The following is an 18356-nucleotide window of genomic DNA, read 5'->3' as shown; positions in this document are numbered from 1 at the left end:
AAAGTGGTATTGTCATAAGAGTTTCTTTTTAATGAAATTTTTAATGGAATTTTTAAAAATAGCTGGGCTAAGCACAATGCATAGTTTCAAGACAGCAGTACTAATTTTGAAAGTGAGAAATATCAAGTGGCATATACTATCAAGTTGTTTTCTATAATTTTTGAAAAATGAGTTTATATCAAAGCCAGATACACAGAACGACAGAAATCCTCTGTCTACTTGTTTATTCCCCAAATGCCAGGAGCCCCAAACTCGATCCAGATCTCCCATGTGGGTGGCAGGGACCGAAGTTCTTGAGCTAGGACCCATTGCCTCACAGGGTACACCATTAGGCAGAAGATGGAATCAGAAATGGAGCTGGGACTGGAAGCCAGGCACTCTGATATGGCATGCACACATTCCAAGTGCTGTGTTAACCACCTTGCCAAGCACCTGCCCCTACCAAGTTATTTACTGAATCTAATATAAGCTAAAAAGTGCCTTATTAAACTGTGGAGTCTCATTAACCATTTGCAGTACTCAGCAAGCAATTGACTAGGACTTAGTACAATAATCAGTTTTGGAAATTGAACAGGATTTTATTTTATTTTGGTAAACAGAGGGAACTTGCCCTCCCATTCACTGGTTTACTCCCCAAATGCCTACAACAATCAGGGCTGGGCTAGGCTGGGTCTCCCACATGAGTGGCAGGAACCCAATATCTTGAGCCGGTATGGCCTTTGAGGGTCTGCATTGGAGGGAATCTGGCATCAGAAGCCAGAGCTGGGAAAATGAACCATTGCGTTGCAGTGTGGGTGGATTCCTATTTGGAGCAACTAGCAATTCTTAATATAGTTTCATGACAGCTCTCTCTTTACCATAGCTTTGAAGTCAAATGAGTCTTTTCAGTATTCCAAACAATGGTATACCTCTACTTAGTTTTCTGGAGCAAAAAGGATGAGATAGGAGATGCTTGAGAGCCCCAACCTTACATAATCACCCTCACTGAATAACACTTTAATGTTGCATCTTAGGCTTTTACCACAGTAGGGGTTGTCATAGGACATAAAGCTTGTGGATAAATTCAAGAGCTGAACATGGTTTTTACATATTTAAAGGGATTACAGAGAAAAGAATATGCAGACACCTTCTAAGCCCCACAAACTTAGAATATTTGCTCTCTGCTTATTTATTTAAAAATATTTAGGAGTCCAAACATGTTGCACTTTGTTGCCCAGTCTTCCTATACAATACCTTATTAGACATTTTATTTAGATGCTATGTCAGTTAAATGGTCCCTTAGGCTGTAGCTCATAAATTGTGTGTATGCCCTGGAGTGCCTCTGGGAATTCCTAGGGATGCTGTAGGATAAGGTTTGGAGGGAAACACTGACATCTGTTGGACAAAATTAGGAACTACAACTATTGGGTTTGGTTTTGTCTATTTGGATTTTTCTTTTGGCCTGAGGAACTGTGAAAAACTGAGCCAGTAAGGGGCTCTATGAACCTCTACTTTTACTTTTGGCTTACTAAACTTAACTATTAATGAGGTAGTGTTATATAAGTATGTAGATTACTGGTACCCATTCCAGACCTTTTAAATAAGAACAGGAGAGGAGACAGTGATCTGCATTTTAAGTAATTACTTCAGGTAATTAATACTTAAGACATTTTGAAGAAATACTGATATTGATGGGTAGGTTTTTCAAGTAACTATACCTGAGTAATTTACCTTGTTTTTTGAACCAGGGCCCAGATCAAATTCGATGCCTGAAGCGTTCTACTCTTCCAAAACCTGATTTTCTATGATATATATATAAGGTAAGTATGCATATACTAAAAACTACTGTGTCCTTCCAGGTCGTGAAGTATTTCCCAGAGTCCCCCCCCCTTTAAAAGATTTATTTATTTATTTGCAAGTCAGAGTTATGCACAGAGAGGAGAGAGAGAGAGAGAGAGAGGTCTTCCATTTGCTGGTTCACTTCCCAATTGGCCATAATGGCTGGAGCTACACTGATCTGAAGCCAGGGACCAGGAGCTTCCTCCAGGTTTCCTACACAAGTGCATGGGCCCAGGACTTGGGCTATCTTCTACTGCTTTCCTAGGCCTTAGCAGAGAGCTAGATCGGAAGTGGAGCAGCCAGGTCTCAAACTGGCCCCCATATGGGATGCCGGCACTGCAGGCGGTGGCTTTACCTGCTATGCCACAGCACCGCACCCCCTTCCCCACAGTCCCTTTAATGTGAGTTTTTTTTTTTTTTTTTCGCAGTGTCACTTCTTTGGTGACATCATTGTCCTTTCCAACTCTTTTCTCAAGTATGCCAATACATTTGTGTTCACTAAGATTCTGTGACTGTTTATCCAGTCCCTAGACAGCAGCCATGTCAACATAGCCACATCAGCTACTTCCTCAGTCACTACAGTTGCATCCATTCAAACTCTATTTCCAGCCTTAGCATTCTGTTTCTTTGCTACATGTTCATATTTGTCGTTCAGTTCTCTCAGTTATCTATCTACTTCCTTATAGTATATGTGAGTTTATTGCTGTATACAAGGAGGCAACACACTTGCACATTTAGTTATTGTGAAATGAAAAACAGATGTACCTGGGGCAGGTGCTATGGTGTAGAAGGTAAGCCTCTGCCTGCAGTGCTGGCATCCCATATGGGCACCAATTCGAGTCCCAACTGGTCCAGTTTGGACCCAGCTCCCTGCTAACGTGTGGGAAAGCAGCAGAGGATGATCCAAGTGCTTGGGCCCCTGCTATCAATGAGGGAGACCCAGAAGAGGCTCAGGCTTGGCCAGGCTGAAGCCAGGAGCCAGGATCTTCATCTGGATCTCCCACCTGGAGAGGAGAGGAAATATATGATTACTAGGGGGAGGGAATACATAGTCACTAGGGTCAAGCTGACCTATGTGAAACTAATGTCAATTACAATCTTGACAATAGAAAAATTACAGTCTTAACATTAATCCAAGTGAAGCCTATCTGTTTTAAGCTTGAGCAATCATGCTAGGGAGTGTCTGTTCTGCCAAGTGGGATGCAATGTACTGTTAGATCATAGTTTCAAACCAGAGTCTCATGGAGGGATTCTCTAAAATGGATTCCCTACTTGTTAAGTGTTACTTCAGTATGACCCAGTTAATTGAGCCCCTGTCACTCACTCAGAATGGGTGGCATTCTGAACTTCTGGCTTTGGCCTCACCCAGCCCCAGTCATTACAGTCGTTTGGGGAGAGGACCAGTGGATAGAAGACCCTCTTTCCCTTGTCACTCTGACTTTCAAGTAAACAAATTAAATCTTAACAATAAACAAGAGAAAACTTCCATAGCATATTTCTATCAGGTAAAATATATTTTAAATTAAAAGCAGAGGATAAAAAGACAAGGAAGTCCATTACATAATGAGAGTGTTCAATAAAGCAAGAAGAAATAATAATTATAAATATATGTGACCTCAGTATTTGAGCATTTTCACCAGGAGCAGCAGCCTCAGAGTGGAGAGAACGCAACTGCTACCTGTGACCAGGACTTAACGGTGGGTTTCCCACCACACTCATGTGACATTGGTCTATCACACATCACAAAACGAGACCAAACCAAGACACTTCTTATCATTCCTTCATCTACTGACCTTTAGCTCCTGCCTTTATAACTCATGCAACAGATTCCTGATCTTTAATGAAATCAGAAGTACTTCGATCTCATTCTGTTAAAAAGAAAGTTTCAAGCTAAAAATAAGGCTGGTATTTACTGAGTGTACCGAGAAGCATATCTTCCACTTCACTCTAATCTCAAAACTTAGGTCCAATAGTTACAAATCAATTAAGAAGGTTCCAAAGCACTATGTGCTAAAATTAACTCCATGTACCTGGTACCCTTGTTTCCCTACCTACTTGGCTGAGAAATGAACTGACATTTATGCTGTTTGTTAATGGCAATCATCATGGGTTCTCTCTCCCCACTGTGAAGAGCTTATGCCTGTGCCTATAATACGGACACAAGAAAAGTTACACCATTTATAAACATTCACTTCAAATGTCTACCATGTCTTTATAAGTGTGCAAATATTAAACTACTACCATTGGAAATTGACAACATGCCAAAGACCATGTTAATAGTCCCACATTTATTCTCAGTTCTTCTTCATAACAATTCAGTGAAGTAAAAATTCCTTCTATCCCCTATGATGAAGTACAGAGAGTTTAAGTAATTTGGCCAGGGGCTGGTGTTGTGGTATAGCAGGTAAGGTCACTGCCGGCAATGCTGGCATCCCATAAGAGCACTGATTCATGTCCTGGCTGTTTCACTTCCAATCCAGCTCCCTGCTAATGGAAAAGCAGCAGATGATGAGCCAAGTGTTTGGGCCCCTGCCCAAAATGGAAGAAGCTTCTGGCTCCTGGCTTCAGCCTCCCAACATTGTTTGTTGTGGCCATCTGGGGAGTGAACCAGCAGATAGAAGATCTTTCTGTCTCTCCTTCTCTCTCTGTAACTTAACTTTCAAATAAATAAATAAATAAGTCTAAAAACACAATAATTTTCCAAGTCACAGAATGAGAACTTGTAGAGCTGGTTCACAAACAGCAGAGTCCAATGTTGAAGCATGCATTCTAACCTCATTATACAACCCTGCCTACAAAACTGCAGCAAATCATGTTTCAGTACACAACAGAATTTTCCATTAATTTTAACTGATCCAAGGCATGGAAAGTACAAAAATGAAAGAGAAGAAATAATCTTCCCAGAATACAAGGCAAAAAATCTGTAAAGACAAAAATATCCAAGACATTGTTTCTCAGCCTTACCCCTACCAGCACCTGGGACAGGAATTCCTTATTGGGGGATGGGACTTGTTTAAGCAGCAGCAGCCTGGGGTGTTTAGCTGCATCCCTATTTTTCATCTACTGGATGCTGGTAGCACCCTCCATCTGGAAATGTGCCAATCAAAAACATTTCCAGACAGTGACAAATGTCCCCAAGGGAGAAAATTCACCCCACTTGAGAGCCAAAGCCCTAAGCTTTCCTGGAGAAACAGTGAGCCAGGTTTGTTTTTGCTTTTGCTAAACTAAGTTACTTATAAGTAATGTTGGTGTCTTTGATATGATCTCAGCCATCCACCTCCAGAAGACAGAAACCATAAATCTGGATCTCCCTCTCAAAATCAAATGAGGACCAAGCTCTACCTAACCATAAATTACACTACAGTCGAGCCATATATCAATCCCTCATCTTATAGAAGAGAAAGTCAATTATCTACAAGTTATACCTGTTCCCTGCTGACAGAAGGAGAAACAGCCCCTTGCTGACTTCTCTCTATAACTCACCACCATTTCTGTAAAATCTGCAGCAGGGCTGTTGGTAAGGACTTCGACCTAGTGGAGGTGGAATAACACTGCAGCCTTGTTCCTAGATCTGGAAATAGCTAAGCCTTTAGGCCAAAGTGAGAAGTGAGGGAGGGAGCAAGGAGTTTCCTGCCCTTCACTGCCTCTCATCATTTATCCGAGCTCAGAAGGCCTCAACATCTATCCCCACTTGCAAGAACAAACAAACAAAAATTAGTAAAACCTCACTAAGCTAGTAATTCAGCTACACCTTATTTTCTTCTAGAGGCAGACAATTTTGCTAAAACTTTTGCCAAAAAGCAAATTAGGAATTTAAGAGAATAACTACTCTAAAGGCACCCATGAACACACAAAATCATGTCAATACATGAATTCTAATGTAATCAATAACAAATGTCCAAACTGGTGTGCGTTGTAGTGCAGTGAGTTAAAACATCACTTGGGATATCTGCCTTGGATATTAAAATGCCAATTTGAGTCCCAGCTGCTTTGCTTCCAATCCAGCTTCCTGTTAATGTGCCTGGGAGGCAGATGATGACCCAAGTACTTTGGTTGCTGCCACCCACAAGGGAGCCCCAGGGTTCTTGGTTCCTGACTTCAACCTGGCCCAGATCTGGCTATTGTGGCCATTTGGGGAGTGAATTAGCAGACATAAACACACTCTCTTTTTTTGTTGTTATTTTTTTAATTTTTTTAATTTATTTTTTTGACAGGCAGAGTGGACAGTGAGAGAGAGAGACAGAGAGAAAGGTCTTCCTTTGCCGTTGGTTCACCCCCCAATGGCCGCTGCGGTCGGCACACCACGCTGATCCAAAGCCAGGAGCCAGGTGCTCCTTCTGGTCTCCCATGCAGGTGCAGGGCCCAAGGACTTGGGCCACCCTCCACTGCACTCCCAGGCCATAGCAGAGAGCTGGACAGGAAGAGGAGCGACCTGGACAGAATCCGGCACCCCTACCGGGACTAGAACCTGCAGGCGGAGGATTAGCCTATTGAGCCGCGGCGCCGGCCAATAAACACACTCTCTGTCGCTCTCCATGTGTTACTCTGCTTTCAAATAAATAAATCCTTAGTTGAAAGAATACACAGAAAAAGCACTTTTTTTAAAAAATTTTTTTATTTGAAAGGCAGAGTTAAAGAGAGGTAGAGGCAGAGACAGAGAGAGAGAGAGAGGTCTTCCATCTGCTGGTTCACTCCCCAAATGGCCACAACGGCTGGAGCTGGGCTTATCTGAAGCCAAGAGCTTCTTCTGGGTCTCGCATACTGGCTCAGTAGCCCAAGGATTTTAGGCCATCCTCCACTGCTTTCCCAGGCTATAGCAGAGAGCTGGATCAGAAGTGGAGCATCTGGAGCTCAAACTTGTGCCCGTATGGGGTGCCAGCACTGCATGCAGTGGTTTTATCCTCTATGCCACAGTGCTGGCCCCAAGAAAAAGCACTTTTTTTAAGTTTTATTTATTTATTTGAAAGAGTTACACAGAGAGGGGAGGGGAGGAGGGAGGAAGAGAGAGGGAGAGGGAGAGAGAGAGAGATAGAGGTCTTACATCCATTGGTTCACTCCCCAGTTGGCTGCAATGGCTGGAGCTGTGCCAATCCGAAGCCAGAAGCCAGGAGCTTCTTCTGGGTCTCCCACACAGGTGCAGGGGCCCAAGCACTTGGGCCATCCTCCACTGATTTCCCAGGCCAGAGCAGAGAGCTGGATCAGAAGTGGAGCAACTGGGACTTGAACCGGTGCCCATATAGAGTGCCTGCACTGCATGCGGTAGCTTTACCCACTATGCCACAGTGTTGGCCCCCAGAAAAAGCACTTTTAAAGTGAGTATTTCCAAAATTCCACAGACTGGACTTTGAGTCTTGATTGGTAGACCAAGGAGCTCTTCTCTCATCCAAGAAAAATGCCCTGGTTCTTCCTTGTGTAGAGCATGGTCCTTCCCACTGCAGACTCATGGTGACTCCCTGCTGCTTCTGAGGAGTATGGGTTCCACTTTCGCCTCCCCTTGACTCCCCAACACCAGGCTCCTTCAACATTTCCCACACTGGAAAACAGACAAACTCGTCTCTCACTGGCCTTCTGGTTTTTGTTCTGAGACCCACAAATTTCAGGTATTGGACCTAAGGTCACAAGGATCCTCCCAATCTTCTCCACACCTAGGACATTCTAGGAAACTCAGACACTGAGCTCCTAAGAAGAGGCCCTGAATTTACTTGATGAACAAATGCAACCTCCAACACCCACTCAAAATGCAGGCTGCATCTCCCCTGAGACAAGAACCCCGTCTCCTCAGCATGACAGCACACTGTTATCCCACACCCAGGCTCACCATGTAGCTCATGCTCTTCTTCAACCCCTCTAGCACACCAGAGGCCTGGCTTCATGAAATCTTAGGAAACCATGTCCTACAATTACAGGTGGCAGTCAGTATCAGAGGAAGAAGTCCCTCTCTGCACTTGGCTCCCAACCTTGGCTCACACCTGACACCTGCTTCTTGATCTGTGACAAGGGAATCCCTGGGATAGAATCCCAGCCAAAGAGAAGGCATGGCCAGCTTGCAGAATGCTTGCCCTCACCCTGCACTTGGCCTTGAGTCAGACTTTGATCAGTATGCCCACTTCACACTGCAGAACTTCTAGTTCATTGCTGCTACAGGGATCATTCAGGCATTTGTATGTGCCCCAGTTCTTGGAGTCCCTAGTGGTAGTATCTCTGGATATTAGTGTAGTCTGTGTTTTGAGAACAGGGATGTTCAGCGATGTGTCCCTAGGTCATGATCATGTCCCAGGTATGGGATGGTCTCCCATCTCTCCAGCTGCTCAACCTCAGCAGAACCCTGTGCACAATGGTAGCTCAGTTGCTGCATATTTTTCATCCTCCATCCCATGTGGTCAATAGTACCTTCGTCTCTGATGAACTCATCTTTCTGTTTCCTTTAGGAAACCACTGTTGAAGTGCAAGGTGGATAAGAAATGGAAAACGTTCATTACAGGTATAGCCCTTTCTGTACTGATGTACACATAAATGAGAATGTGTCTAAATGAGTCCAAGATTAATCAATCACACATACATAGTTAAAATCTCCTATAAAATGTTAATCGAAAGGTACTTTTTCAGCATAATCTTATGAAAAATTCTTTTTAAAGACTCTTCTCAGACATCTTCAATATCATTATATTCTTTTTGAAAGTTTATCAGATCCAAATATGAAAGGTGGAACAACAGAGAACTAGAGACAGAGCAGAGGGAGAATCTTCCTTCCACTGATTCACTCCCCAAATGCCTATAACAGCAAGAACTGGCCCAGGACAAAGCCAGAAGCTCAGATTTCCATTTGAATCTCCCACATAGATGGCAGGTACCCAAACACATCATCCGCTGCCTCCCAGGGTTCTCCTTAGCAGGAAGCTGGTTTGGAAGCAGAGGTGGGACTTGATCCCAGCCACTCCATATGGGATGTGAGTGTCCCAAGCAGTGGCTTAATCTGCTGCACAAATCCCACTCCCAGTATCATTTTAATTATTCCCAGAGCCCCTGTTAGGGTCCTCCACAACAGGACTCTCAAGAACACCACATTCATTACAGTACCTTTTGAACCTGTGTATGATGAGACATTAGAAACATTATTCCAAGTCACAGATAATCATTTATATAACATTACAACATATGTATTTGTTTATACTGGTCCCATTTGTGATTTTTACAAGTTCAACAACATAATCACTTCTCCCCATTTCTTGTTGCATTGAACAATTTTATTGTGATATAACAATACAAAAAAGTATACAATTACATATATGCAATTTTTAAAGGATTACAATAAAATGAAGAACTGTGAACAGGGCAGGAAGTAGCACACTGTCTGTCCCAGTGCTTTTTCCTGGCTGTGTTCTTCTCCCACCACTCCCACATACACCATCTTGGATTTTGTAACTATTTACCTATTACTCAATCTATTTTTAGCTTGTATGTGTGTAGTTCTGTTTATTTTGTAGTTCTGTTTCTGTTATTATCCAGTTTATGTAGATGGAATCACAGTGTGTTATTATCCAATTATATATATATATATAATCACACTGTATATGATATGTATATTTATATTCTGTGGCTTGCTTCTTTTGTTCAACATCATGCTTTTGAAATTTAGGCAAGGGGCCAGTGCTGAGGCTTAGGCTTAGTGGATAAAGCAGCTGCCTGCATATCCCATATGGGCTTTGGTTTGAGTCCTAGCTGCTCCACTTCCAATCCAGCTCTCTGCTATGGCCTGGAAAAACAGTAGAGGATGGCCCAAGTACCCCCGTGAGAGACCCAGAAGAAGCTCCTGGCTCCTGGCTTTGGATCGGCCCAGCTTTAGCTGTTGTGGCCTCTGGAGAGTGAACCAACGGATGGAAGACCTCTCTCTCTCTCTCCCTCTCTCTTTTTCTCTCTGCCTCTGCCTCTCTGTAACTCTGCCTTTCAAATAAATAAATCTTTTAAAAAAAAGGATACTAAGTTCTAAAAAGAAAGAAAGAAATTCAGGCAAAAGTTCATTTTCTTGGCATATAATATTCTATTTTATGATGTAATGACTGAAATATATTTATCCATTCTAGTGTTGAAGTACATCTGAGAAGTAATGGTTATTTGTTATTACAAACCACACCACTATAAACATTATTGCTTTCATATGTGCTCATCTACTAATGTAAAGACTCTCCAGGGGACACAGCCAGGATAAAAATTTCTGAGTAATATGATAGTAACAACCTATACTCTCATCAAGAGTATGAATCATTTTTCTACAACTTCACCAGTCTTTGATATTGTTCAACTTTCTTCCTTTTTTAAAAAAATTTATTTGACAGAGTTAGACAGTGAGAGAGAGAGACAGAAAGGTCTTCCTTCTGTTGGTTCACCCCCGAAATGGCCACTATGGCTGGAACTATGCCAATCCAAAGCCAGGAGCCAGGTGCTTCCTCCTGGTCTCCCATGTGGGTGCACAGCCCAAGCACTTGAGTCATCCTCCACTGCCCTCCTGGGCAACAGCAGAGAGCTGAACTGGAAGAGGAGCAACTGAGACTAGAACCTGGTGCCCATATGGGATGCTGGCACCGCAGGTAGAGGATTAACCAAGTGAGCCACGGTGCCGGCCCCTCTTCCTTTCTTTTTAATTTATTTTATTTATTTGAAATGCATAATTTCAGAGAGAGGGGGAAAGGTCTTTCATCTGCTGGTTCACTCCCCAAATGTTTGCAATGGCTGGAGATGGGACAGGCCAAAGCCAGGATAAAGGAGCTTCATCTGGGTCTTTCACATGGGTAGAGGGGCCCAAGTACTTGGGTCATCTTCTGCTGCTTTACCAGACACATTAGCAGGGAGCTGGAAATAGGGCAGCAGGGACCTAAATGCTGGGATCGCAGGTGGTGGCTTTACCTACTATGCCACAATGCTGGCCCAATCAACTTTCAAATTTTTTGCTAACCTAGTGATTTATAAACATATCTCACTGATGCTTTATTTTGCATTTCTCTATTAATGAAGATGAGTATCATTACTCATGTGTATGAGATGTTTCTATCTAGCCTTATGTTAACTGCTTTGTTCAAGATTTACACGGTTTTCTATAGTTTTGGTGATGTGTTTGGTAATTTTCACAATATGTTACAGGCACACTTTATATACTGAATAAACTAATCATTTGTCAGACATATGTAATGCAGATAATTTCTCCCAGTTTGGGATTTAGTTTTCTCCCTCTTTATGGACAGAAATTCTTAGTTTAAATGAAGTCAAATTTATCAAACACCATGCAATATTCTGTTGGAATAAGCTGTATTAAATACACTTGATTTTCAATTGGTTATTTTTATATCTAGAATATTTATTTAACTAACTTTATTTGTGGATTCTTTGGGGGGAGTTTACATAGACTTTCGTGTTGTCTGCAAGTAGTGTGGTTTTATTTTCATTTCTTGTGAACTGTAAGCTATTCTAGAATGCTGACTAAAGACAATGAAGACGCACATCCTTATTTCATGTCTGATTTTTAAGGGATTTCTTTTAATGATCCCTTATAGAGAAAGTTGCTTGTAGAAAACATTTTTCAATGTCCCTTCCAGGTTGAGAACATTCACTTCATATTCAAATCTGTCATGTTTTTTCACCTCGTGAAAAGCTATTGAATTTTGTATGTATGCATTTTCTGTATTTTAAGATACCATGACTTTCTAATATTAAACCAATCATTGCTTTGTACAATATGTTTGTATTTGTTCCCACATTTACCAAACTCTTTTCCTACTTTTATCCTTTACAAATTGGATATTCCAGTTGGAGTGATTTTTCTTTTGCATTTATTGATAAATATGTTAGTGATAACCTCTCAAAATCCTTATTTGTCTGAAATTGCCTTTATTTCATCCTCATGTTTGAAAGATAGCTTGACTAGGCATATAAATTTTCTAAAAATAATTTTAGAGTTATTATTCTATTGATTTTTGGCTTCTGTTTTGTGTCTATGATTAAGAAACTAGTCATCAAGATCTTCTTTCTATAGATGATCTGTCTTTTTCTGGATGTTTTCAAGATCTGTTCTGGGAGATCTCTTATTTGGATTTTCCATTACTTAACTTAGTCTCTGTGTGTTGCATTCCAGATACCTTTAGACTTATCTCTTAGTTCACTGATTCTCTTTTCAGTTGTTTCTAAGTACTATTTAATATATCCTTTGAGATTTTAAACTCACTTATGCTCACAGTCTTATACTTCCCACCCACATTTCTCTTCTTTTCTGAATTCCATTTTCTCTAAACAAGAGGTCTTGGACACATGTGGATCCCCTTAGTAGATATGTTAAAGTTCTGTCCACACACCTTGTAAAAAGCCACTCTTTGACCACTCTTTAGACCATGGCCGAGGTTAGAAACAGGGCAGGGGAAGAAGCAAATGCTCGTTTTGTCACCAAACACAGGGTCATTTGGGCAGGGAATTCTCCTGGTGCAGGACCTGGAAGAGAAATGCAATCTCCAGGTGACCCCATCATTCCATCTCACAGCAAAGGGGTCCAGGCAGAGGAGGACCACAACAGAACTCTCTAAATATGGGGCCCAGTGGAGGATTCTTGTCGGTCAAGTCAGGGAACTACTGATGAGCTGAAAAGTATAGAGGTCATGAAACCAGGAGACTTGAATTTGATCTGGCTCTTCATTCTGTAAGCTCACAGAACCTCAATCTCCTCATCTATAAAATGGAGATGATGCTGGATTGCATTGTTCATGGAGCTGTGATGAAGCTGAAACATATTCACATGTTCATTCAATAAAAATATATTAAAAACATCTTGTATGCTAGGCACAAGTAGAGACATATATATGAACAAAACAGAAAAAAATCCAAATTGTCTCTGTAGCAACATGATCTCATATGTAGGAAACTCAAAAGATTCTAACAAAAATATTAGAACTTATAAATGAATTCAGTAAAGCTGCAGGATACAGTCAATATAAATCATTAGCATATCAATTTACCAATTAGAAATTATTTGAAAAGGAAATAAGAAAGTTATGCCACATAAAGTAGCTATAAAACAAATAACCTAGGAATAAATTTGTCCAAAGAAGTAAAAAATCTCTGTAATTAAAGGAGCAAAATGTTGATGAAAGAAATTGAAGAGCCGGCGCTACGGCTCACTAGGCTAATCCTCCACCTGCGGTGCCAGCACCCTGGGTTCTAGTCCCGGTTGGGGCGCCAGATTCTGTCCCAGTTGCTCCTCTTCCGGTTCAGCTCTCTGCTGTGGCCTGGGAAGGCAGTGGAGGATGGCCCAAGTGCTGGATGGCCCAAGTGCTTGGGCCCTGCACCCGCATGGGAGACCAGGAGGAAGCACCTGGCTCCTGGCTTCGGATCAGTGCAGCATGCTGGCCCTAGCGGCCATTTGGGGGTTGAACAAATGGAATGAAGACCTTTCTCTCTGTCTCTCTCTCTCTCACTGTCCACTCTGCCTGTCAAAAAAAAAAAAAAAAAAAAAAAGAAAGAAAGAAATTGAAAAGAAATTGAAGAGGTGGACTGGCATTGTGATGTAGTAGGTTAGACTGCCACCTGTGACACTGGCATCTCATATGGGTGCCAGTTCAGGCCCTGGCTGCTCCATTTCCTATCCAACTCCCTACTGGTATGCCTGGAAGGGCTTCAGAGAATGGCCAGGTTCTTGAACTCTTGCACCTGTGTGGGAGACCTGGAGGAAGTTCCTGGCTTCTGGCTTTGGCCTGTTCCAGCCCTGGCTGTTATGGCGTGGTAGGTAAAGCCTGAGACATCAGCATTCCATATGGGCACCAGTCCATGTCCCATTTGCACCATTTTCTCCCCAGTACTTTGTTAATGGCCTGGGAAAAGAAGTGGAAGATGCCCCAAGTGCTTGGGCCCCTGCCACTACGTGGGACACCCAGAAGAGCTCCTGGCTCCTGGATTTGGCTTGACTAACCCCCACTGTACAGCCATCTGGGAAGTGAATCGGCAAAGATTATTTAGGAGTATTTAGGAGGTTATTAGAATTTGAGAGCCCTGCATTCAGTAATGGGATGAATGCTCTTATAAAAAAGGCCTCAGACAGTTGCCTTGTCTTTTCCATGATGTGAGGACACAGCAAGAAGACACCACTCTGTGAGCCAGAAAGGCCAGAAAGCAATCCATTATCAGACACTGTATCTGTTGACACACTGATCTTACAGGTCTGGGGAGCCTTTCTTTGTCAAGGGCCATTTGGAAAAATATAACATCATTCATGGGCCATACAAAATTATCAATTGCGTGTTTATTGAATTTCAAGTCCCTCCTGCAATTGCCTTGGCAGGGCCAGACCAAGTGATTTCACAAGTCTTATATGGTCCACAAGCCAGATGTTCCCCAGCCCAACTTTAATGCATGAGTTTCTGTTGAAAGTTATTCACCTAAGGTAGTTAGAACATGTCAAGACACTGGGAATCCATTGATTATAGTTAGTAGCTCTTACACTGGAGCCAGTGGTTTCTCCCCTCTAATGCAAAGTAGAACTTGGGCCTCCCTTTTCTTTGCCTTTACTTCTCCCACCCCCCACCATACTCTACAGACTTGTTTGTCCTCATTTCTCTTATTGGCCAGTGAAGACTCCTGATACTAGTTGCACTGGGGGAGACAAGATTCTGGATTTGTTTGTATGCACTGAAGTGCTGGGATGAGTAGATAGGTGTCTTGATGAAAGCCTGTTGGGTCAGGTTTATTACTTCTAGTTCTGATTCTGGGCAAAATTTGATACAGTTTCTTTTTTTATAAAGTGAATATTATGATTTCTGTTTTCCCTGGCTATGATCTGTATAAGATCATAGGCAGTCAAAGGAGAAAATAGCACTTGGACTCAGTTTGTCACAGTGCTATGAAATGTAGGCTATCAATATATTTTTTAAAGATTTATTTTTGGGCTGGCACTATGGTATAGTGGATAAAGCTGCTACTGGCAGCATTGGAATCCCATTATGGGTGCGTGTTTGAGAACCAGCTGCCCACTTCTGATCCAGCTCCCTACTAATGTGCCTGGGAAAGCAGTTGAAGAAAAGCCAAGTCCTTGGGTCCCTGCACCTGTATGAGAAACCCCAAAGAAGTTCCTGGTTCCTGACCAGCCCAGCTCTGGCCTTTGGCCATTTGGGGAGCAAACCAGCGTATGAACGATCTCCTTCTCTCTCCTTCTCTTTCTGTAACTCTTTTAAATAAATAAATAAATAATTATGTTGCTAAAATTTATTTATTTATTTATTTATTATTTACTTATTTATTTGAAAGGCAGAGTTACAGAGAGGGAGAGGCAGAAGCAGAGCAGCCTGGGGAGAGATCTTTCATCTACTAGTTCACTCTCCATATGACCAGGCAGAAGCCAAAAGACAATATATTCATCCACGTTACCCAGATGGGTGGCAGGATCCCAAGTACTTGGGCCATCACAATTAGCAGGACTTGGATCAGCAGTGGAGCAGCCAGGATTCAAATAATTGCCCATTTGGGATGCTGGCGCTTGCAACCAGAGGCTTCACCTGCTGTGCCACAGTGCCAGACCCTAGGATCTTGCTATTAAAAGCAATAATCAGTTACCTATGTTTGTTTATACATTGGTATTTATAATTTTTGAACACTCTTAATGATATGTCAAGAAATTCAAGCCTTATGGAATTGAGGCAGCTAAGAACAACTACAAGGGAACCTAATGCCACACATTCTCACAATGTGTTTCAATCACTTGAAGATAAGATTTTACATCTGAGTGCTCAGTTTGGTGTCTTCAGTTCTTTTCAATGATCGGAGGCTGGAGTTTAGGATATTTTCTGCAGGATATATCTGGTAGAGTGTCCTCTGGGACCTTCAGCTTGGAGGAGGGGATACTGAAGAGGTAGGTGGATGTTACTTTTCATGTATGTTACTCTCCTTGATGAATTGGTTTGTATCTCTGTAAGAGTATAGAGAAGGCACAGAGCAGTACCAACTGAGCTATTTCTTGCTTTCCTTTGAGCTGATTTCTCAGAATTATTTTGGTTATAAGTGAGAGAAATAAAATTTAAGCAATAAATTAATGAAATAAAGAATATGCCATAAGAATATGGGGTTGCTTTTGTATCTATAAGGAAAGTTTGAAAGCTATGGGGACTTAGCACTTCAGGGAGAAAGTCTGTGATCAACACCAGCATGTTTTTGACAGGATTGGTACAGGGAAAATCACTAAGAGAACAAGGGGTAGGGGTGGCTCATTCCTTGTAAAAGTAGAATGCTGGAAAGGTGAAAAGAACAGATTTCAGCAGGGTGCTCAGTTGTCTGATACTAGAGAGGTAATTTCATGACTTCTCCTATAGCAGGATTTGTGTCCTGAGACAAGACACCAAGGCCTCTTAACAGGAAGTAGTCTTTTATGATGCCGGCATAAGGCCCAGGTGGAATTTCTTATCCAAAATCTGAGCCCCAAACAAAGAAGGGGTTTCCCTTATATATGGTTTTAGCCTCTTTGTCTTCCTTATGTGGTTACTTGCATACATTCAATTGGATATGGTAATGTTGCATGGTGGCCACAGGATTGATATAATACTGTACGTGCAAACGTGGTTAAATGAAAATATGAATTTTTTTTTCTCTTCACACACATACTGAGATGTAAGCTGTCTGGCAAGGGTTAACATCATTGCTCTGTGTTGACAAGCAGAACCTGAAATGGTTACATATAAACAGATAGGGACTACAGCTTAAGCATTCATAGCCAAGCAGATAACAACCACATTTCATTCCCAGGACAAGTGCCTCCCTTTTTCATTTTTTGACCTTGGGAAGGTTTCTACCACAGCTTTAATCATGTCTGTTAGAAAAAAGTCTAATTAAAAGACAGAGGCCTCTGCTATGCCCACCAGCATGGTGTAAAAGCCTCCCTTTCCATTTCTGTAATGGAGGAGCAGCGGAAGTTGAGAAAGATGGAAGAGGGAAGGACCATTATTTGACTGGGAGCCACTTGTTCCTTGGCCTGAATCAGTTTAAAGGATGTTTGAAAGGGCCCCAGGGTTGCATGGGCTGGCCCTTCTCAACTTCACCTGCAGAAAGTACACCTGAATGCTACCCCTGGGATAGTACAAGGTCACGGCTTCTGCCTTTCCCTATCTCTGACTACAATTGTTCAGATTCATTTTCCCTTCTCCATTTTAAGTGACTAACATAGGTCTGTAGAATTTCCAAGAAAACAATTACAGTTTTTATTTAAAATGTTGATTTCTCCAGAATCAAATACTTGCACATTATGTCTTTTAAAGTATTTTTCTTATATGTCCTTATTTTAGCTTTTGATTCTTTTTTTAAAGATTTATTTATTTGAAATGCAGAGTTACAGAGATGCAGAGGCAGAGAGAGAGAAAGAGAGAGAGAGAGAGAGAGAGAGAGAGAGAGAGAGAAATCTTCCATCCCCTGGTTCACTCCCCAGATGGCTACATCTGCCGGTGCTGCACTGATCCAAAGCCAGGAGCCAGGAGCCTCCCCTAGATGTCTCACATGGGTGCAGAGGCCCAAGCACTTGGGCCATCCTCCACTGCTTTCTCAGGCCAGAGAGCTGGATAGTAAGTGGAGCAGCCAGGTCTCAAACCGGTGCCCATATGGGATGCTGGCACAGCAGGCAGTGGCTTTACTTGATATGCCACAGTGCTGGCCCCTTGATTCTTTTTTAAAAGGTTTTAAAAATTATCTGAGAGGTATAGAGCAAGGTAGGAAAAAAAGAATGATAGATTTCTAATCTACGGTTTCACTCCCAAATCTGTACTGGCTGAGGCTGAACAAGGTCAAAACCAAAAACCACGAACCCAGTCCAGGTTTCCCATGTGAATGACAGGAATCTAATTACTTGAGCCATACTGCTTCCCAAGGTCTACATTAGCAGGAAGCTGGAGAGTCAGGAGTTAGAGCTGGGAATTGAACCTAGGCATCTTAACTGCTATGCCAAATACCTACCTCTAGCTTCTGATTTATTATATCCACTCCTTTCTGAACATTGTTGATGCTCTAGGAAGTGGCCTCCTGCACAGAAATGGGTTTACAAGTGAGACAGGGGAGTGAACTGTACCTTTCATTTCCTTCCTCTGTCCCTTACTCCTGAAATGGCATTTCCAGGCAAGAATCAGGAAAGCCTTCAGCTCTCCCTTACAGACCATTCAGGCACCTAAGTGATCTTCTGGTCTTTAGTGTAACTGACTACTGGCCATGAGACTGCAGTATGGCTGCCTGTGTGAGGGTACTGAAGAATTTGTGCGGGATGCCCGAGGAATTCAAAAGGTGACCTGAAACTTTAATTATAACAGCTGACCTTCCTACAGGATCCATTGTATGCTGCACAAGATATGCAGAAATACGGGTGGATTTGCTTCCAGGTCAGGGTTCTCTCCATGTTCTGTTATCCTGATGATCTGTAACCTCATGCTGGTTCCACTTTTTCCAGTGTACCATATAAGAGCTGGTGTCTCTGAGCAGAATTAGGAGAACAAGTTCACACTGCAAGCTCTTCCACAAAACTTGACTTTTCTTGATGGTAG

The 18356-nt window shown here is 42.2% G+C and overlaps 1 long non-coding RNA gene across 4 annotated transcripts in view; it reads left to right on the top strand.

The window, feature by feature from the left end:
* The window catches only part of LOC149121695 (uncharacterized), a 76045-nt gene that overhangs the window by 701 nt on the left and 56988 nt on the right, over window positions 1-18356 (top strand). For 2 of the 4 annotated variants that reach the window (XR_016222384.1, XR_016222383.1), the window contains exons 2-3: window positions 1728-1799; window positions 8247-8299. This is a non-coding gene — a long non-coding RNA (uncharacterized LOC149121695). Of the gene's footprint in view, window positions 1-1727; window positions 1800-4298; window positions 4512-8246; window positions 8300-11405; window positions 11542-18356 lie in introns of those variants that run through there. The other 2 variants (XR_016222385.1, XR_016222382.1) reach the window with 2 other exon arrangements.

Source organism: Oryctolagus cuniculus, chromosome 16 (assembly GCF_051225735.1).
Source record: "Oryctolagus cuniculus isolate XC-2025 breed Fujian yellow rabbit chromosome 16, ASM5122573v1, whole genome shotgun sequence".
Lineage (NCBI taxonomy): Eukaryota > Metazoa > Chordata > Mammalia > Lagomorpha > Leporidae > Oryctolagus > Oryctolagus cuniculus.
Note: the sequence above shows the minus strand (reverse complement) of the source record. Positions and strands in the feature narration are given on the sequence as shown.